At 40.5% G+C, this 22,233-nt stretch overlaps 1 protein-coding gene and 1 long non-coding RNA gene across 6 annotated transcripts in view; one reads left to right on the top strand and one right to left on the bottom strand.

The window, feature by feature from the left end:
- LOC137518604 (uncharacterized) overlaps positions 1-16,088 on the top strand; it is a 98,672-nt gene extending 82,584 nt beyond the window's left edge. Inside the window, exon 5 of the long non-coding RNA XR_011020857.1 lies at positions 15,967-16,088. This is a non-coding gene — a long non-coding RNA (uncharacterized lncRNA). The remainder of the gene's footprint in view (positions 1-15,966) is intronic.
- LOC137518602 (poly(rC)-binding protein 3-like) overlaps positions 1-22,233 on the bottom strand; it is a 1,088,021-nt gene that overhangs the window by 447,471 nt on the left and 618,317 nt on the right. The gene's annotated exons all lie outside the window — the stretch shown is intronic.

Here is a 22,233-nt window from a genome sequence, read left to right as displayed (position 1 = left end):
CCATAAGAGGAGAGCGACCACCTAGATCCAGAGGGTCCGGGCTACCGAGCGGAAACGTTTTTTTTCTTGCATGCCATTGCGGTGGTTGCAGGACTGCAGGACTGCAACCCACCTTTGTGAGTATATATTATTCACAATTCTGTTCCTCCAAATTTTCTAACGATACTAAACCATAAGGGCTCCCCATCTCACCTTTCCCACAGGCCGAGGAAAACTCCCCTTGCTAAAGGGGCACCCCAGACCGACACAGATATACACAGCAAAGTTAGCACTGAAAAACCAGGACAGAGAGACTTAGCAGGACAGCCCTTCTCTTAGATGACATATCCTGAGAGAAGGGAGACCACGGACTAAAGAATTTAGCTGGTGGGGAAAGAGTGAAGCAGAAAGTGTAAGTGCAGAAGTCAGCAGACAGCATAGATTAGATCAGCAGTAAAGATAGCAGCTGGCCAAGGGGTGGGCGCATGCCGCATTTTGCCCAACATGCCAGGGAGCTTGTGTATGGCCTTTGTAAATGGACAACGTCTCTCAGAAACACAAAAGGAAAGAGGAAAGTGGTGCTACCTCGCTTCAGCTATCACTTATTCCAACGGAGGGTGTCATGCACCAATAAGAGGTCTGAAGTCTGGTGCCTGATAGTGAGCGATTATAGAACAATAACTATCACTATCCTCAAAAACAAACCATTGGGCCCTCATAGTGATACTTTTTTCAATTTTGTCATCCTTGGAATGTATCAACTCTTCCATTTTGGCAATCTGCTCTTTCTGTTGAAACCATATACCTAAAGAGTACCCGAACCAATGTTTGGGTACAAAAATAGATACTTACCTAAAGAGAGGGAAGCCTCAGGATCCTATTGAAGCTTCCCTCGCTACTCCATTGTCCCCCATTGCTGAGCAGCCCCCCACCCAAAAAAAAAATATTAGCAACAAGGCATTGTTGCTAATCACATCAGAGCTTCCTAGCTCCTCTTCCTATAGTGTGGCCGTGCAATAAACGACAGAGTCTGCCCATACATGAGCGGTGAGCTGGAGCCATGGGCTTCATGCTACTGCACATGCGTGAGCAGGCTCAGGTGGGTACTGCACCGCCACGATATAGAAAAAGGAGCTGCGTAGCCCCGATGTGGAGGGGAGCCAGGCTCAGCAACGGGGGACCATGGAGTAGCGAGGGAAGCCTCAATAGGATCCTGAGACTTATCTCTCTTAAAGTAAGTATCTGATTTTGAACCTAAGCTTTTGCTCGGGTTCACTTTAAGGGTGGGGGATCTGTAGACTTTCATTTTAGTGGGATAAAGGCTTTCTTCAGAAGGTGCTTAACCAAAGACTTTTTGTATGACCTAACACTGCTATTAGTGAGATGTAAGAGGAAAATCTCTGGTTTCCAATCTAGCTCTTCACTTACTATTTCTTTAACCAAACATTGAATTTGCCTCCAAAAAGGAACTATAGCAGTACAATGCCACTATATGTGGTGTAGGTCTCCCCGTCCCGCCTCATATCTCCAACATAAATCAGGCACCTAGGGAAAAAAACCTGTGGAGTAGTTTGGGGGTCCTATACCGTGTCCATGCAAAAAGGGCATCAGGAAAAAAGGGCGCGTGGTGTAAACGATAAGTGCTAATAGCATTTATAAAAATATTGTGTTGTATTTCGTTTACAATAATGTGTTACAAATTAAAAAACATTTCATAATTTGTATGAAATTGCAAATTGTGAAAACGATACTCTTCCCTGTTTTAATAGTGAAACTTATTAAAAATAAAAAACGATAATATATGTATCATCGTTATAATTGTATAATATTGTGTATAACCTTCATTTATTGTTTCTTCGTGTAATAAAATCCGAAAGTATTGTTTATAACAATAAAAAAAAATACATAAGTACGTTCGTAATAACTGTTGTAAAACATTAGTAAATATTACTAACATTTTACTACAGCTAAACCTAACCCTACTCTCACACAGAACCATCCCTCTACCTATCCCTAACCCTTAGACCCCCCTGGTGGTGCCTAACCCTAAGACCCCCCCTTGTAGTGCCTAACCCTAAGACTCCCCTGGTGGTAACTAACGCTAAATGCCCTCTAGTGGTGCCTAACCCTAAGACCTACCTGGTGTTGCCTAACACTAAGACCCCCCTGGTGGTGCCTAACCCTAAATCTCCCCTGGTGGTGCCTAACCCTAAGACCCCCCTGGTGGTGCCTAACCCTAAGACCCCCCTGGTGGTGCCTAACCCTAAGACCTCCCTGGTGGTACCTAACCCTAAATCTCCCCTGGTGGTGCCTAACCTTAAGACCCCCTGGTGGTGCCTAACCCTAAATCCCCCCTAGTGGTGCCTAACCCCAAATCCCCCCTGGTGTTGACTAACCCTAAAACCCACCTTAGTGATCATTTTTTTGTGTGGATAATAATGTTTTACAAATAGTGGCAGTAAAAAATATATTACAATTTACTTACTGATCGCTTTATTATGTGAATAATAATCTTTTACAAACAGTAAGGGATACAATTTTAAATAACGTTTTAGTTAAATACGGTAGATATGTTTAGTATTTTTGTAAACGTTATTCGTCACGGGCGCATTTTGTAAACTTAAATCATCACATGGGCAGTTAGAAAATTTTAATAATCTCCATGCGCCGTTTGAAAACGTTAATCATCTCCAGGCGCCCTTTTTTCCTGTTCGGTGCCCATCAAATGATATTAATTATGGGAGTGAATGGCGGCGCCCTTTTTGTCCACTTGCCTCATGCGCCCAAATTTCCTGCTTCCTCCTATAACAGTGTGAGACACATTTAAATTCACGTCTTGTAGCAGGACACTTAGTGAGCTTTTGTGCATCACTACGCAAACCTTTTCGCAACCCTCAATACCCCTTTGCAAATAAACTTCCCATGTATTTTTACTATCTATCCATTTTGCTTCACTTTTCAAGTAATACACAGATGAAATTACTTCAAAGTAAAACAAAGTGTATAGATAGATTGGATTGTCTATGCCCCACTATATAACCGCTGCTTGAATGTTCTGTCATATTGTATTATTGATGTTTCCTTAAAGGAGTCATCAGGGCAAATATAGTAAAATGAGTTGTACTTACCGGGGGCTTCCTCCAGCCCCAAGCTCCCAGGACCTCCCTCGCCGCAGCTCTGCCTGCAGCCATTAGCCGGAGCTCCGACCCGATCCCCGGCGATGGGAGCTTGGGGCTGGAGGAAGCCCCCGGTAAGTACCACTCATTTTACTATATTTGCCCTGATGACTTCTTTAAAGAAGGGAGGTGGAGTACTGTTAACGTCATATAAATGGAAGAGAAAAAACCTCCAACACAGCTATACATGTAGTGTGACAGAGCAAGTAAAATTTTCAAAGCAGGCATGCTACTGCTGTAGCATACACTACTTACTCGCGCTCCCTCCAAAACTAATGGCCACTCCAATTGTCCCACTCTGGACCCTGTCAGGTCCAGTGACTTTGTAGGATGAGATCCCTGCACTTTGAATGGCCCAATGGGCTGTCTGTCACTTAAAACGGCAGTCTATTGGGCCACAGTGCGGGATCTTGTCCTACAAAGTGAATAAACCCGCAAGTCAGCTTGCTAATTGTACAAGCTGTTAGTCGGTATTTCTCCTGTTTGGCTCTCTGGGAAATTGCTGATGTTGCTGAAACCCAAGAGAAGCTGAAGATGTGTCTGACACTTCCGCTGCCCGGAGGATTACTGTGTACACATCATGACGTGAGTCCTCTGCTGCGCATGCGCACTTTCCCAGTTTGAAACATATTGTATGGCTCTCACGGAATTACATTTTAAAATATGTGGCGTTTATGGCTCTCTCAGCCAAAAACGTACCTGACCCCTGCACTAATCTATAGTTGTGGAATACCATCCAGTACGCAATTTACAGCCTATCCTCCCTCAGTTTAAAGTTATGTAAACGTTAATCAATTTACAATCAGTGACTGCCAGTATTTTGAAAAGTAACATTTTTTTTTATGTTAGTAAGTAAATGCTAAAAATAAGACAAGTTCCACAGAACAAGCCAAAAGTCAGATCACAAATCACTCAGTTAAAATCTACCTATGAGACATGATGGTACCATCAAGATGTTAGTTTGCCATCACAGTGTGCTTTCACCATATGCAGGCATGTTTATATGCAAATTTAGTGTCAGAGGATTGTGGATAATTGTAGCAATTAGAGCACAGATTACCAACAGAGGGTCTGAGCAGAAAGCCAATCATCTGTCATGTAGAGAATAACTAACACTAGCAACACTTGTAAATGATGTTTACCACAGCAGGGACTGTCCCCCATGAACCTGAACCCACTCCAGAACAGAAATCAACATGAGCGATTACAACATTGTCTTAGTTATATCCGTGATTTAAAACGGATATTTCCAAGCTTTGTATTTGTACATACTTGAGAGCAATGGCAATTAGCTTCCGAAATACATCATCAGAAAGAAAAACTTTGCCATTTACTGAGCTATTCAATCAAATATAGAGTGATTATTTCAAATCACATCTTACTCATTTTATTCATTTGAGAAAGGCGCACTGCGCAACAGGTAGCTTGTAGCTCAATAAAATCATTTTTTGCAACAAGTCTAATAAAAGAAATGATGGTTGAAATAAAGCTTCAGATAATAAATGTAATGGAATATAGCACCAAGGATAGACTACTTAAAGGGAACCTAAACTGAGGAGGATATGGATTTTTCCTTTTAAAATAATACCAGGTGCCTGACTCTCCTGCTGATCCTGTGTCTCTAATACTTTTTGCCACAGCCTTCAACAAGCATGCAGATCAGGTGCTCTGACTGAAATCAGACTGGATTAGCTGCATGCTTGTTTCAGGTGTGTGATTTGGCCTTTACTGCAGCCAAAGAGATCAGCAAGATGCCAGGCAACTGGTATTGTTTAAAATGAAACATCCATATCACTCTCAGTTAAGGTTCCCTTTAAGGAGGAAGCTATTAGCTAAATAGTTAAAGAAGAATGCTTACACTAACCCTTTAACTACTTAGATTTATGGTATTACATAATATAACATTAAAGAGAACATTGCTTTCCTCTCATCCTGTCTTCAGTGGAGGCTCCAGCTTCAAATTTGGGGGTGGGGTTGACAAAGGGGGGCATGATGGCTGGCTGGTGGGGCTGATTTGGGTGGTCAAAAATCAATGTTCGTATGGTGAGCTTTAGATATTTTTTCCTTACTCAGGTGATAAAATTTTGGCTAACTAGTTCAGCAATGATAGTAACCAAATGTAAACATCACAAACAGAACTCCAAGGCTTTTGAGTGGAGCAGATTGTCCAAATGATGGTGCTATTATGGAAGAAAAGTTACATAAAGACCTACTTGGCTAGTTGGCTGGCTTTAAACCTTACTTGCTAGAAAGCTGCTCCTGGGTGGACAAATCACAGACAAATCATTCCAGCCCCCAGCCTGTGTCTGACAATTCTACAAGAAAGGGGAGGGTGGAGGCCTCAATTCACTAAGCTTTATCAAACACTTTATCAAACGTTTGATAATTTACCTCATGGATAAAATCTAATTTTGAATTCACTAAGGTGCTATAGATTTATTGAACGTTTTATCGATAAAACATTCGATAACTATATAACACCTTAGTGAATTCAAAATTCGCTTTTACCCATGATGTAAATTATCAAACGTTTGATAGAGTGTTTGATAAAGCTTAGTAAATTGAGGCCTATGTGTTTAATTCCTTATCTTAGTAGATAAGCATTGCTACAGACTAGAGTTTGTATTTTACAGCCAGGAAGTCTTAAATCAGGATATTGCCATTTATTGGCTAATTTAACAGAAAACAGTATGCTTTCTGCTAGTAAGCCTTCTTAAGACTTTATTACTGTTGACTGACAATGTTAAAACATACGATCAGATGATGGCAGAGAAATGTTTTTGCAAATATAAGTGTCATCCACATCCCAACCCAAGGTGACATGTGATATTATGAGATAGACATGTGTATGTACAGTACCAAGCACCCAAATAACTATGCTGTGTTCCTTTTTTTTATTTTTCTGCCTTAAACATCAGGTATGTAAGTGGCAGTTGAAGTCTGAGTCAGGACTGGGTCAGACTACAGAGTAACCCTCATTGATAAGAAATTACAACTATAAAACATTTTCCTAGCAGAAATTGGCTTCTGAGAGCAGGAAAGAGATAACAAGGGTCAATAGTTTATAGATTTTAGCTCTGGCATACTTCAATTGATGTGTCATTGAGTAAAAACAATAAAACATTAAAAACTTACAAAGTAGATTTAAATATAAAATAAAACTGTGGAATATCTTTAAAAAAGGTCATTTTTAAGAGAAGGAGGATAGATACAATTGTTTATTGCATTAGTTTATTTTAATACCAAGGGATCTTGCAAGTATTGTGAGGTATTTATGGCAAGTAGATAAGACCCTTGGTTTACTTAATACCTACTTAGAATCAGACTGACATGGAAAGCTTTTTACAGACCCTATCCTGTTCAGTGTACATTTCTGGAGCCTGGAATAAGTTAACTGTATGATACTGAGTAGAGGGGATACTTAGGGGGGGCAAAAGGATTCCAATGGGTTGCCAGTGCCCCAATGTAGCAGCACCACTGCCTATCTTCTCCTCACTGACAGATTTGGAATGCCTGGCAAAGCTGAACTGATAAGCTAGTAAAAGAATCATTTGACACTGTGCACATTGCATTGCCGTACCATTGCAATGCAACGGTGCCAAAAAATCACACTGTGTGTCAGACGTGCAGTGTGGCCATTCAATAAAACATACAGTATAATGAAAGTATGATTCACTGCCAGTGTAAACATGCACATTGTCTGATAAATGCACAGCGATGTACGATACTCCAATGGTACCAGCTGCATCGCATCCAATATGAACAAATCATAGAAATAGCATTGCTTCACATTGCAATTATATTGTCCATTGCAACGGAACACAATGAAATCAGTGTGAAAGGAGTCTTAAAGCGGATCCGAAATGAAAAACTAACTATAACAAGTAACTTGTCTATATATCTTATCTAAAGTTTAGATAGTTTACACAGCAAATCTAGCTGCAAACAGCTTCAATAGGATATGATTATTTCTTCCTGTGATACAATGACCGCAGCCATGTTGTTTGTAAACATTACACACAGCAAGCTTATCTGCATCTTCAGCAGCCTGTGCCTGTGAAAAAAACCTAATCCCCCCTCCTCCTCCCTTCTCCCCTCTGCCTCTCAAATCTCTGGCTAGTAATACTTCCCCCTCCTTCTGCCCAGACTGAGCTCCCATGAGCCCTTGCTACTGTCTTAAAATGCCAAGGCTCTCTGAAATGCTGTGGGCGAGGCTTATTTAGTTTATAGAGTATTAAAACAAAAACCAAAAAGTATTTGGCTTGAGGAATGCCCTATAAACAATAGGACAGGAACACAAATATGCAATGAGTAAAAGTTAATCTCGAATCCACTTTAATATTCAACAGCACTGTAAAAAATGTTCAGCTTAAAGCGGGCCTAAGCCCAGGATTTCCTCTCTGCTTTAAAAGTTAAGCAACAGTATAATAACCTTTACCGAAAAACATTTCCTTGTTACAGCTTACAGAGATCCATCAGAGTTGCTGCAGTGTAGTTACTTCCTGGTTTTCTGGGAGCACAGAAAGGGTTAAACTCCTGTGTTTATGTAGCCTACCTGAACCACAAACCTCAACCTTGGCACAGATCAGACAGAAATAACAGCTCATATTACATTGGCTCATTACTTCCAGATAAGTGAGAATTAGACAGGCTGTTATCTCTAAATACACACAGGGTGGGGTTCTCTGTGTTTTTCTTCTCTCCTGTGAAAGAGTTTAGGTCCTCTTTAATGATTACTGGCACCTTCAGACTTTGTATGCACTGGGCATAAACATCTCTTATTGCATTTTTTATCTGGCTAGCTAGGTATTTTAGAAAATACACAGCCTTTGTAGTAAAGGAGCAAGTGGCAGTTTTCAGAAGCATTTGACGTTTCACAGTAATTAACATGACTGCTCTGGTCACCATAGGTTAGCAAGGAATCATAAATTAAACATGTCTTACTGTGATATAGTAGCAATCTATTGTACCACAGCTTGCACGCTGATTCATACATTTTCCATTTTAGCCTATTACAAGGGAAGTAAGAACTTTATTTGCCGTTACATATTTGTCATTATGTTATAAATGACTATAATTCACATTTGCTGAAACATTTATTGCAATTACTCAGAGGCAACAAGCACACTTTTGTAATTAACATTTCTACCTTTCATTTTAGATAAATTATTTCCATGACGAGACTCATATTGGATATCAGGGAAGCAGTAACACAATATGATTATTTATAATAAGATTAGGTTCTGATCTGTACTATCTTTGATTTATAATTTGCCTTCTGTTTAACCAGTTATGCAAAAGGTTGTGCGTGTTATACAGCATTTCCTGCACTTGTAGCAAAAGAAAATTGAGTTTTTGTACAAAAAACTAAATTTAGGTGGAGGGATCATCACACCTGGGTCTGTGGAAAACACTGATTTTTTTGTTTTTTAAATGCATTTTCCACTGACTGCAGCTGACTACCCGAAATGGAAATTACACAAAGTATGAGAAGAACTAGTGCAGGCAGTACGTTTTTTGACCAGCCCATTGATTAACATGGGCCGTCACATCTGGCGCAATTCTGCTTGTGGGAAAAACGCCTACCCTAAAAAAAAAGGCACAGTTAATAGCCTTTAGTGTATGACTGTACATTGATGTATTTTTGGCTTGTTGGTTTGTTGATTAGAGATGGTTAGTTTGCATTCATGTTCTTCTAAGTAAATCCATGGGCACCACATGACTAATCTGATCAGATCTCTCATGTGAAGGAATGTGAATAGCTGGTAATGGTCATGTGACCATGTCTCTACTCATTTTCTTGTGAAGACTAAAATATTAAGCAGAAGTGAAAGATTTCAGAGAATATAATAAACACAGCCTCAGCCAGAGAATCTAGTGGGTCTGACACATGATAATCTGATAGTTAACTGTTAATTGACATAGTGGCGGCCCCTAGTGAAATATCATGGTCGCGATAGTTCACAGGACTGCCCGCATTTAAAATGATGCACGTTGCTATGTAAGCAACGGTCGTAACTAAGAAAGGCAACGCGCGCTGCTATGTAAGGCGTGCATAGCGGCGCCCCCTCACATTAAGCTGCTCTGCTTTAGCAGAGCAGTATAATGAATGAAGCCCATTGTCTAATACTGCACAGCAAGCCTTGTGCTATTCCAAGAGATTCCATTGCACTGCACTGCGAATGCATTTGCTATGCAACTAGTGACCGTTTTAATGTAGTTTTCAACAATATTAATAGATAAAAGTGACACTATATAACAAAAACTTAGTAACATTCTAGGGGCCTGTCTTATTTAAACTTTAGGCAAATTATTTAAGTGTTTGGTCTAACCATGCTTAGATCTAAAGATTGAGGTCTCTGAGGCCCTTTTGATAGATACATGCTTAGGAGTCAAAAGACTGTATGTCATCAATTGTCAATAACCATTTTACATTCTTAAAAATCATCTAAAACTAGAAAAGAATTTTAAAACTGTCTTTCTAACAAGTCTAGTCTAACAGCAATATGCAAGACGCTAAAATCAATCTGTAAGAATTCCAGAATTTGGTTACATGACCTACAGGTAGTTCTTACTACTGATATTGCCCCAGTGCATAGTGCCACAAGAAAATCTTTGCAATCCAGAACACCAAGACCAAACTTTGCTCATAAACACCTTGCCAAAGACCCATGTGTTCTGGATGAATACAGAAAAGAAAGAATCAAAGAAGAACTTTTCAACCTATTTGTTGAGTACAGCTCTGAATATCCTCTGAAGGCTTTGGTAGCCTAAGTGCTCCTGAAGACAGACCACTCCAAACTATGCACACGCATGTGCATTATGGAGCCGCCTATCTTCAGGAGCACTTGGACTCCTGAAACATTCTGAAGACTCCCATGGTGGCAGATTTGAATTGGGTGATAGCACTGGAGAGAGGGGACTGTAAAAGGAATGGGAAGGCTTATTTACATTCAGAGCCTTCCCTCTCCATAGTTAAGAATCTGTTTTTTTTTTAATTGAACTTCACATTTGCTTTAAGCCACTGTTTGGTGGAAAGGGCACCACTGACTTAACAGCCTTTTTCATGCTGACCACCAGCTCACATAACAAGACTCTAGAATAATCAGTGTCCAGGGAAGTGAGGAGGTCATTTATTTTAAATGAGACAGATATGTCAACAGATATCGCCCGTGCATTGAAAATGTAATTTACTGGTAAAGTCTCTACATGAAAGTGTAAGTTTGCTTCTGCTCACCTCAAAACTTAAATGGGATTACCAGTTTAAATGAAGTTTCTTTAAGCCAGAATAACCTTTATATGCTTGCATCCTGACCTGCGCAAGGCCCTTCCTCTGTCAAATTGATGCTTCAATTCAGCATTTTTATGAAAGCTCTGCCCACCCTCTACCACATTCTCATTGTGCAGTTTATTTCATCATAATCTCATTACTTATTTACCTCCTGTTATTATCTTCTAACAAGCTTCATTATGTTGTGATCGTTTCTCCTATGTCATTAAGTTCTATTATGTGGAGATTGATTTGTCTCCCAAGCTTCCTCAACTCTCTTGTATTCATGTTTTTCTAATACATGTAACTTTCCTGTGTTACTTTTTGTGATTTTGTTAATTGGTTTGGTTATTGTTAGCTGTCTCTTGGCTGTTTTCTGATTGAATCAATGGAAGACAACATGTTAAACACTGTAATGCTAATTAAAGGATACCCGAACTGAAATGTGACATAATGAGATAGACATGTGTATGTACAGTGCCTAGCACACAAATAACTAGGCTGTATTCCTTTTTTTCTTTCTCTGCCTTAAAGAGTTAAATATCAGATATGTAAGTGGCTGACTCAGTCCTGACTCAGACAGGAAGTGACTACAATGTGACCCTCACTGATAAGAAATTCCCCTTTTTTACCTCTTTCTTGCTCTCAGAAGCCATTTTCTGCTAGGAAAGTGTTTCATAGTTGGAATTTCTTATCAGTAAAGGTTACACTGTAGTCACTTCCTGTCTGAGTCAGGACTGAGTCAGCCACTTGCATACCTTATATTTAACTCTTTCAGGCAGATAAATAAAAAAAGGAACACAACATAGTTATTTGTGTGCTAGGCACTGTACATACACATGTCTATCTCATTATGTCACATTTCAGTTCGGGTATCCTTTAAAGAGAAGAAATAACCTTTGAAATTGTTTATATGTAAAAATTATCACTCTAATGTAAATCATCTTAATGAATATTAAGGTTTTAAAAACATGTTCTATGATTTTCCTTATTTAATCATTATACATGTATGCTGTACTTCCAGTACGGAATGTCCGTGACTTAAAGTGACCATTTGCAGTGTCAACCATTCTATATTACCTTACCACCAGTGTTGATGGAATTTCCCTCAATGTTCTGATTCATTTGGGAGTGGAATTCAAATCACATTGAAGTCAACAGGAGAAATATTCTGGTTTCTGTTCTAGTCTCTGCAAGGCTGGATTTATACTTTTCCCACCCACTGGCCAACTTGCTCCCCTTCCATGTGCAGCAGTGTCCCATCCATTTCATGTGTAGCCCCCTCTTCCATGTGTAACATCCTTGTACAGCAGTTCATCTCTTCCATGTGTAACATTGTAGTACAGCAGTTCCTCTCTTCCATGTGTAACACTGTTGTACAGCAGTTCCTCTCTTCCATGTATAACATTGTAGTACAGCAGTTCCTCTCTTCCATGTGTAACACTGTTGTACAGCAGTTCCTCTCTTCCATGTATAACATTGTAGTACAGCAGTTCCTCTCTTCCATGTGTAACACTGTTGTACAGCAGTTCCTCTCTTCCATGTGTAACATTGTAGTACAGCAGTTCCTCTCTTCCATGTGTAACACTGTTGTACAACAGTTCCTCTCTTCCATGTGTAACATTTTTGTACAGCAGTCCCTCTCTTCCATGTGTAACCTTGTCCAAATGTCCCCTTTGAGTGACAGCTTTGTGGCCTTTCCAGAAATTTGACATTGGCTCCCAGGAGAGCTTGTACAGAAGCCAGAGACAACAAAAACACCTGTGTGCAGAACACTTTGCAGTAAAAAAAAAGTGGGGAAATCTTTATGTGCACTGGGACAAACATTTATGCAGCTTCAAGGCCAACATGAAAGAAATGTCAGAACATCAATCTACAGATTATTGGGGTCCCATAATCCTGTTGATACTGTTTAGAAATCATTGTGGCTCAGCTTTGGAACTAGCAAAAATCTATTAATCCTTTGCACTCTCACATGCAAATGTTCAAACAAATGTATTCACAGATTCACTCATCCAGGCACCACTGTTATCCCTACAGCTAAGTTAAAAGCCGGGGTCTTAGTTCACAGAAGAATGCATTCTTATGCTTAGTCACCTATACTGCGCAGAAGTACCCAGGTAAACATAGTGTGCTCCTAATCCCTAGATAGGTTTGATGCAATGAATGTTTGCATGTCTGCACTATGCATGTTACAGGGCAAGTTAGGACACCTATGTTTACCTGGGTACTTCTGCGCAGTATAGGTGACTAAGCATAAGAATGCATTCTTTTGTGAACTAAGACCCCGGCTTTTAAGTTCGCTGTAGGGATACCAGTGGTGCCTGGATGAGTGAATCTGTGAATGCATTTGTTTGAACATTTGCATGCGGGAGTGCGAAGGGTTAATAGATGTTTGCTGTTTTCTGGCCACACCTCCATCAGCACCTCCCTTTCCTTAATAACTTATTTAATGTCCTAACTAGAGGCGATGTGCCTGGATGTATGTGTTTTTTTTCTTGTTACTGACCCCTGTGGCTAGGGTTTTAATTCAGTGCACTCCCTTCTTCCCCTGCATGTGTTTGTCAGCATGCACACAGCTTATGCTGGTGTATGTGCATGGTGCGCATGGATACATTACGTTAGCTCCCTTGTGCGATTGGTAAGATGCGCTATCTGTCCCATGAGAGGACGTCAGGATGTGTGCTCCTAATCCCTAGATAGGTTTGATGCAATGAATGTTTGCATGTCTGCACTATGCATGTTACAGGGCCAGAGTTAGGACACCTATGTTTACCTGGGTACTTCTGCGCAGTATAGGTGACTAAGCATAAGAATGCATTCTTCTGTGAACTAAGACCCCGGCTTTTAACTTATCTGTAGGGATAACAGTGATGTCTGGATAAATGAATCTGTGAATGCATTTATTTGAACATTTGCACGCGAGAGTGCGAAGGGTTAATAGATGTTTGCTGTTTTCTGGCCACATACCCTTCAGCACCTCCCTTTCCCTAATAACTTATTTAATGTCCTAACTAGAGGCGATATGCCTGGATATGAAAAAAAGATTAGGGGCGCTTTGCGGATTAAATAAAGGATACACACCCAAAGGGTGTATGTATAGGTAGGGAGAATTACACACCCTATACACAACACACTTTATCTTGCTGCTACCTCACTGCACAGGAGTACCCCTATCTCCAGTATAAAATAGCTAGGTTGTATAAAAAATTATGAGGAGCGCCAGAAATTGCGTTAGAAAACTTTCCCTTTTATTTTATTTTCACTTATGTCAACAATCATAAAAGAATATGTCCTGCCACAACAATAATAAAATATGCCACTATGTAGCACTCACACACTTTCATTCATACTTAAGCAGTGTGCTGATGAATATTATAAAAAATACAAAAGTTGCAAAAAATGGGAAAGTTTTTTTCTTCTCTCCCTCTCTCTTTCTTTTTCTTTGCGTATAAATACTGAGCGTAACTATAAAAAATGGCCACTAACCGTCCATCCCCAGAGTTGTCCTTAGATATACTGTTAGAGGGTGGCTATGGCGAGGACAATGTGTACACTGAGATAGATACAGTAACCGTTTGCTCACTCCCAGTCCTTCAAATCACGCTCCAATCCTCCGTTATAGCAGCACCACATGTAGTACTCACTTGGACTCAGCTGTTAGGATATACGGTCTGGCCGCTCCGATACCGCTCTTCAGCCGCCTCACACCGTTGAAGTGCGACGCTACGCGACAACCTGTGGCGTCCACTTCGCTACAATCCTCCCCGCTGCACTCACCACCAGTGCTTCCGGTTCAGGGGTCACGCTGTTCAGTGACTTCCTTGCGTGCCACAGCTCACTTCCTTGCGTTCCAGTTGCACTTCGGCTGTCCCCAGCTGTAGATGTGCGTGTGGGCAGGGACGGATCTAGGGGGGGGGGCAAGCGGGTCTCTTGCCCCAGGCGCAGTTTGTTGAATTCTTAAAAAGGCAGCAAAATGTGGATGGGGAATGGCAGTTTAGGCGCCAAAACCTGACCTTGCCCCAGGCGCAACTTGGGGCAACTTGGTCTAGATCCGTCCCTGCGTGTGGGTGCACACTATTCCATACAGTCAGGGTCAAACTTCCAATTGGATCTTATGGGGCGCCCCAGTCAATCCCATTAACATGTTTCAACACTCACGGGTGTCTTCCTCAGAATAAATTGGAGTTATGATCAGCCTCAGCAGCCATCTTTAAATAGTGCAAGGTTACCTCCCCCTCCTTGCCTCCTTAAAGTCACAGGATTCTCATTTATCTCTCCTATCTAGTGCACTTTCCATTTTAAGTCCTGGTTTTACCTTCACCCATTTTCATATTCATATTTTCACGCTGTATCAAGTCTTCCTTCTCCATTATAATTATTTTTAGTAAAAATACATACATTAAGATGCACAATGTGTAAAAAATCTACAATCACAAGAATAGAAAGAATATTTTTAAAGGATATTATAAGAATACTCCTAAAATTATATAAAAAAAATATATAAAAAAATAATAATAATATCATCAGCCACTGCCATATTCATCAGCACCTACTGTCACTCTCATCCATACATACATAACTTCATAGTTCATATTTCATATCTCCTCCATCTTTATTCATTTTAAGAAACCAAACACTTCCATTTCTTCATTTAGGCCCCTTGGGGCCAGGGTGTCCAGATTAAATATCCATTTGCTTTCAGCTCTTGACATTTTAGCTATGTAATCCCCACCTCTCGGATCCCTCGGGATTATTTCCAACCCAAGAAAAACAATATCCTTCACTTGACAATTATGCCATCCCTTAAAATGTTTAGATGCCTGGATATGTATGTTTTTTTTCAGCTTTGGAACTACCTTAAGAACAATTCTGTATCTTGGTAGTGAATACCTTGCTCTATCTATCCCAACCTCTGCCCTTATATATTCCTCTAGGTAGAGGTAAAAGGCCATCAGAGGGGTTTCCGTAGCAAAGGGCCTGGCTCCATATTAGAGAAAGCAAGCTTTTGAAATGGTTTGCAATTCTTTACGTGAGCATATATGCCTCTAAGTGGAGGCAGAAAGACCTTAGAGGAATTCTCTCAACCAAAAAGTAGACAGGTCACAAAGCAGAGCAGGGGCACAAGGCAGTTGGAAGGATTGTTAAAGTTGAAAGAACAAACAAGGTAGCCTATATAGTGCAGGCAGAAAGCAGTGGAAAGAGTCCTCAATACTTTAATAATAATAATGATATATTTGGCAGGCCACAGTGCAGAGGCACAAGGCAGTTGGAAGAGACAATATAGTTGTAACTATAAATACAGTAGGCCACATAGCACAGGCGACAAGCACTGTAAGTGGTCCTCACCATGATAAAAGTAATTTGAGAGGCCACAGAGCACAAACATAAATCAATTGGAGGGGTCCTTATAGTTGGAAATATAAATATGGCAGTGCACAGACTAGAAATTATTTTAAGTGTTCTTCTCTGCATTGGAATAATTTGGCAGGCCACAGAGGCCAGTTAATATGTCCTTAAATGTTTTTCTTTTCTTTTTAGGAATATTAGGAATTTGGCACACCTAGTACCCGGTTGCAGCTAATCAGTGAAACTTGTGAGAGGGTTGCTGAAGCCCACTGAGATCCTGTTCTGGCTCATTTAAATAAAAATCTGCTAATCTACATTGGCTGTGGAAAATGGGGAATGTCTGTCAGTTACAAACCCTCAGCTGAGCTGAGTCTTTCGGATAACAAACTTACAACAAGGTAGGCAAGCAACTTTAAAGCATGTTCTGCAACCTCTGGCCACTGGTGTATCTTGGGCACTCAGGAGTCCTGTGGGTCTTGGCTTTGGAGGTTGTAAAAGTCAGTTCTGTCAGTTCTAACATATTTGTTAATCGTTATCGAAAAATGCTGCCTGTGAGTCGTACCTAGTGCTAGGCTGTTAGAATAGTCAGGACCTGTTAACCCCAGCACTGGTTGTTGTTATGGGCTCTTCCAAGGCTGCAGAGTAAAAGTATTCACTGGTATGACCCAGAGTGCCTTCCCAAAGTACAATTGATCAATACCTCTACCAAGCAATGGGCTTATTTCCCATCAGTGGGGAGAGGAGATTGTCAGAGCAGTGCTGAAGATTGTATTGATTAAACCATAAGTTTCATCTGAAGAACTTAACTTTAGCAGCTGATCATTGAGACGTTTTAAACTAGGCACAGATTTTGAATTGTGAGCAATGAACTACTTTGCTGCAAGCGGCCACAAGGTAACTACCCCGGGGATTACCCATCAGCAGTTAAATAGTACAGGCTAGCCTGGGGGACTAGATGGAAGAGTCTTAGTTGTTAAATAGGCTAGGGTCTGGACTGGCAGCCATCTGGGTGAAGTCATTATTCAGGTCGAGGTCAGAGCAGGCAGCAGACAAGACAAAGCCACTGAAGTGTCAGCACAGGTGGCAAACAAGACAAAGGTAATATTCATGTTCAAGATGATAACAGAATCAGGAGAGCACTAGTAAAGGACAGTCAAAGTAGTAATAATGGGTGACAGGTGACTTCAGTGATGTAGAACTTCAAGTACTACCAGAGCTACCGCAGTCAGAACTATTTGCATTGGTCACTGGACACTGAGGTTTTAATAAGCATGCCTGCATGAGAGACTGCCTAGAAGTGAATTGGCACCATTTACTGTGAAATTACAAAAATGAGTACTCGGGGGACTCGCACATTAATTACATGTCCCAAATTTGGGAGGGGCCCCTAAACCGCACTTAAAATATAACTTTTATTAGGTTCAATAAAAAAAATAAGAGCAGTATTACACACATATAAAGTAGGCACAGTGCAGTACATACCTGTGACCTGTATATAGACACAGAGGAGTATGTAGCAGTGGGGCAAGTTGTCAAATAATATCCTTGCCTCACACTATTCTGATTTCCTACCCCAAGGTCACATATATACTGTATACAATAGAGTGGAGCTGTCGCCATATCATGCTAACACTCAAAAATGGTGTACATATACTTGACCCAGGATAGGTATTGTTCCTACATACATCAAAGAAGACAGTAGGTCAGATGGGTGTTTCACCCCCTACACTGCACACAGATGCAACATGTTTCACCCAATACTAAAATCGAGCTTCGTCAGGAGATACACATATATATAGTGAACTAGTGAAAAATAACAACCCCCACACACACACACACAGCAAAAATCAAACTGCCAGCATGACAGCCCCTGTCAGCTCTGACAGCCTTTAGGTGCTGTCATTTTACTACACATATCTGTTAATACAGGTTTATGGCACAGGTCTGACTCACAGAAGGTAAAACACTTTCATTGTAAAGAGATATCTTATTACTGCTGTTGTTGATCACTGCTGTTGTTGATCATTACAACATCAATGAATTACACATCTCCCTATTGTGGATAACCGACAAAACCATATTTTCAACATGCTCATTAAAATATAGCAGAGTAAATACGAAGAAACTAATATGAAAAATTGCTTTTGACTGCAACTTCACTGTTGCTATGGAAAAATGAAATCCTCACCAGATCATTGTTATTTCTTTTATTTACTTAAGTATTTATATAGTGCCAACATATTATGCAGTGCTGTACAGAGTATATTGTCTTGTCACTAACTGTCCCTCAGAGGAGCTCACAATCTAGTCCCTACCCTAGTCATATGTCTATGTATGTATTGTATAGTGCATGTATCATAGTCTAGGTCCAATTTAGGGGAAACTAATTAACTTATCGTATCTGTTGGTTTTTGGGGTGTGAGAGGAAATCGGAGTGCCCGGAGGAAACCCACGCAGACACGGGGAGTAAGTACGCTCTCTATGTATCTTTCCGGCGGCTGGAGAGATACAAAGAAGATTTATACAAAGCTGCTGGCCAGCCTCCCTGCTCACAATACACTTTTTTGGTAGTTGGACAGAGCAACTGCCATTCACTATGTGCTTTTGAAAATAAAGAAAACCCTGAAAAACCCCATGAGGAAATGAGTTAGTCCAAAACCTGTCGGTTCTGTCAGATTTCTTCTACTTACTGTAAGTGCCAGCAACACAGTAAAAATGTAAATGATGGCTCATTTTACTCTGAAGGATCATACTTCTTATCTTTATATATTTACAGTTTTTTTACATTTTTTAGATTTTCGCAACAGTGGTCCTTTTAACTTTAGCTTCTGTGGTATATAAAAGAGAAAATAGGACTTAAAGGATACCACAACTGAAATGTGACATAATGAGATAGACATGTGTATGTACAGTGCCTAGCACACAGATAACTATGTGGTGTTCCTTTTTTTCTTTCTCTGCCTGAAAGAGTTAAATATCAGGTATGTAAGTGGCTGACTCAGTCCTGACTCAGACAGGAAGTGACTACAGTGTGACCCTCACTGATAAGAAATTCCCTTTTTTTACCTCTTTCTTGCTCTCAGAAGCCATTTTCTGCTAGGAAAGTGTTTTATAGTTGGAATTTCTTATCAGTGAGGGTCACACTGTAGTCACTTCCTGTCTGAGTCAGGACTGAGTCAGCCACTTACATACCTGATATTTAACTCTTTCAGGCAGAGAAAGAAAAAAAGGAACATAGCATAGTTATCTGTGAGCTAGGCACTGTACATAAACATGTCTATCTCATTATGTCACATTTCAGTTGTGGTATCCTTTAAAGTGGGATTGTCACCATAAAAATAAAATAACATTTTAACAGCAACTGGTCTGAGTGTATTAAGTGATAAAGATGCTAATCCTGCATTCAAAACTTCCCAAACTTTTTCTGCTGTTATGGTTTGGAGTTATCACATACCTCAGGAGCACTGGCCCTTTAATTGCCATTGCCAAACAGTTGCATGCTGGGGGGTCTTTTTTATCCATAATATATTCCTTCTCTTGCCTTTATATCCCCCTCCTTCTAATTACATAAGACAGTGCACTTCCTAGTATAGACCTCAGTGGGAGTGTCCGAAGACTCTGGGAGGAGGGTGGGTAACAAATACACAATTAGCAAGAGGCGAAAAAGAGAGAGAGGGAGGAAATGATGTCAGGATTAGCTTCATTCAAAGGTAACCAAGATGAAAACTGTCTAGAATAGGATTCTCTGCTTTTCCTTTATAACATTCACAAGAATCATAACGTGGACAGTGCAATACATCTGTTATGTAAATAGAACTAGTATTTATCTACTTATATATGTGTTTTTTATTTCTAGGTTAGCATGAGTGTCCCCTATTCTTTAAAGAGATCTGTAACTTTAAAAAATACCCCTGGGGATACGCACCTCAGGAGGGGGAAGCCTCTGGATCCTATCGAGGCTTCCCCCATCCTCCTGTGTCCCAGGGTGGTCTCGCTGCAGCCTACTGAACAGCGGGCATGTAAATATTTACCCTCCTGGCTCCAGTGCAGGCGCAGTAGTGGCTCTCAATTCAGAAATAGGAGGAAACAGCCGATCCCAGTTGGGTCCGCTATACTGTACAGGCGCAAGTCTCTTGCGCCTGCTCAGTAGCGGCTACTCGACTGAGATTGGCTATTTCCGCCTATTTCTGAGTGGAGAGCCGCAATGGCGCCCCCACTGGAATGGGGAAAGGTAAATATTGCACAGCCTGACACATTTTCGGCTGTGCATTCAGTGGGCTGCAGCAAGACCACCTTGAGACGAAGGAGTACGGGGAAGCCTCGATAGGATCCAGAGGCTTCCCCCTTTCCAAAGTGAGTATCCCACAGGGGGACTTTTTTCATTACAGAGTCTCTTTAAGGGATCTGACATGCTTTAAAGAGAATTCACAAACACCTGATTACTTAAACTAACAGCACAATTGTTGCCTCTTTAGTAGGATATAAAACGTAACTTTTAATAAATAAAGATATAAAATACACCCTGAGCTGGCTGTCTTAATTACAAACTCTGTTGTTAGTTTATGCTTTAAAGAGACCAGTGGGCATTTCTGGAATTCTCAAGTTCTGTGAGTCCTCCACTTTGGGAAATAAAAGGTTCACTACACTTAAGTGAAGCTTGATGCTTAAAAAATGTGGTGTAACTCTGAATTCCCACTTTAGAATCATGTCCCATGGAGCTGTCAGGAAAGTGCTGAAAAAATGAGCAGAAATTAACCCCCTCAAAAAACACTTATGCTTCCAGGACCTTGTGCAAGATGTCTCTGTGTTTTTAGCCTGCCTTTAAGGAAGAAATTTACAATTAAAACTGAATGCACAAAGCAAACACATACTATTTTTTGGGCTGTTGCCACATGCTGCCAATCGTTGTGTATTAGTATGTTTCTGCCTTCTGTTGTTGTAAACCTAGTCTGTTTAGACCTACCTGTACTGCGTGCACTTTATAATTCTGATTAATGAGTGCATTATTCTGTGTTAGTTCCCTCTTGGAATAAAGGCTTTATTGGAACTTTTAAGAAGTGTTTTGAGAAGTAAGCTGTCTGTTGGAGGCTCTGTTTCAGCAGATGTTGCTGGGTTTATTGCAGACATTACTCTACAAGTAATGTATGCAGATGGCAGGCTGGCTATTGGTGTTTGCCAACCTACCATCTGTAGACTCAAATGTTAAGTATATGGTTACCACTAGGCTTTAAGACCATTCCTTTTGCCACTGCTCAGATCAGTAGGAGAGAAACACAGAGAAACACCAAGGAAAGATCTGTAAGCCCTTGTGATGACTAAAGTGCTATATGGTATGCTTTCATACCTTTGAATAAAGTAGGATAGACACACTGGGCATTATAGAGATTTTGCATAATATTGTTTGCATGGCTTTCCTTTGAGTACTCCTTCTTTCCATAATCCCAAAAGCATAGGGATAGGTTAACTGGCATTTGTCTTTTCAAAACTGACCCTAGACTAAGCTAGGGACATTAGATTATGATGAACCTGCTCAAGGATTATGTATAATGCTATGGAAAATGTGCCAATGCTATATATAATAATAATAATATTTGAAGGCATGGATGTTGATTAGATAATACTGTATTTACAGCTCAGCAGGATCCTGCTATTGAACATTATGAATATTGCATCAATACATTTCCTTTGCTAACACTAATTTACACATCCTGGCAGGTAGGTTAGCAAAACCAACAAACATTTTGTTTGAGATGCAAAGAAAAAACCACAAAGAACTTCAGCTGAAATCTGGGCTCCTAAACAGAAATGTGGTGTGGATGTTTCAAGATGCATAATAAGGAGGCAGTTTAAGAGAGATGGGTTGCATGGTTTCCATAAGAAAGCCACCGATGTGCCATGTCACAAAAAAGCCTGTTTAAAAAAGATATGCATAGCAGGATCAAGGTCTATGATACAAATTACTCCATCCCAACATGAAGCATAGACATTGATCTCCTGTGTTTTGAGAGATGGGGGAATTTGGCCAGCGCCATTGGCTACAGCAAAAAAAAATACAGTTTCAGGAGTGGCTGTCAGTCTTTTGACCTCAATATCATTAAGCCACTTTGGGGAGATCTCAAATGCGCAGTTCATGCTAGACAGTCCAAGAATTTACAGGGACTGGAGGCTTTTTGCCAAGAAGAATAGGCAGCATTGCTATCTGAAAAAATGAAGTCCCTCCTCCACAACTATCAGAAGACACAAGCTCTCGTTGATGCTAAATGGGGGATACACAGTATTAGAACTAAGGATATGCAAACTGTTGAACAGGGACCATCTTAGTTTATTTTCAATAGTTATGTTTTCTTTAACCTCTTGACGACCAGCTAACGCCGATTGGCGTAAACTGGTCGTCTGCGGGTTACCATGGAAACGGCCGCTTGATCGAGCGGCCTTTCCATGTCAGTTCACGGAGGGTGT

The sequence above is a fragment of the Hyperolius riggenbachi genome, chromosome 5 (assembly GCF_040937935.1).
Source record: "Hyperolius riggenbachi isolate aHypRig1 chromosome 5, aHypRig1.pri, whole genome shotgun sequence".
In the NCBI taxonomy this organism is placed as follows: domain Eukaryota; kingdom Metazoa; phylum Chordata; class Amphibia; order Anura; family Hyperoliidae; genus Hyperolius; species Hyperolius riggenbachi.
The sequence above is the reverse complement of the archived record's forward strand: the minus strand, read 5'-3'. Positions and strand labels throughout refer to the sequence as shown.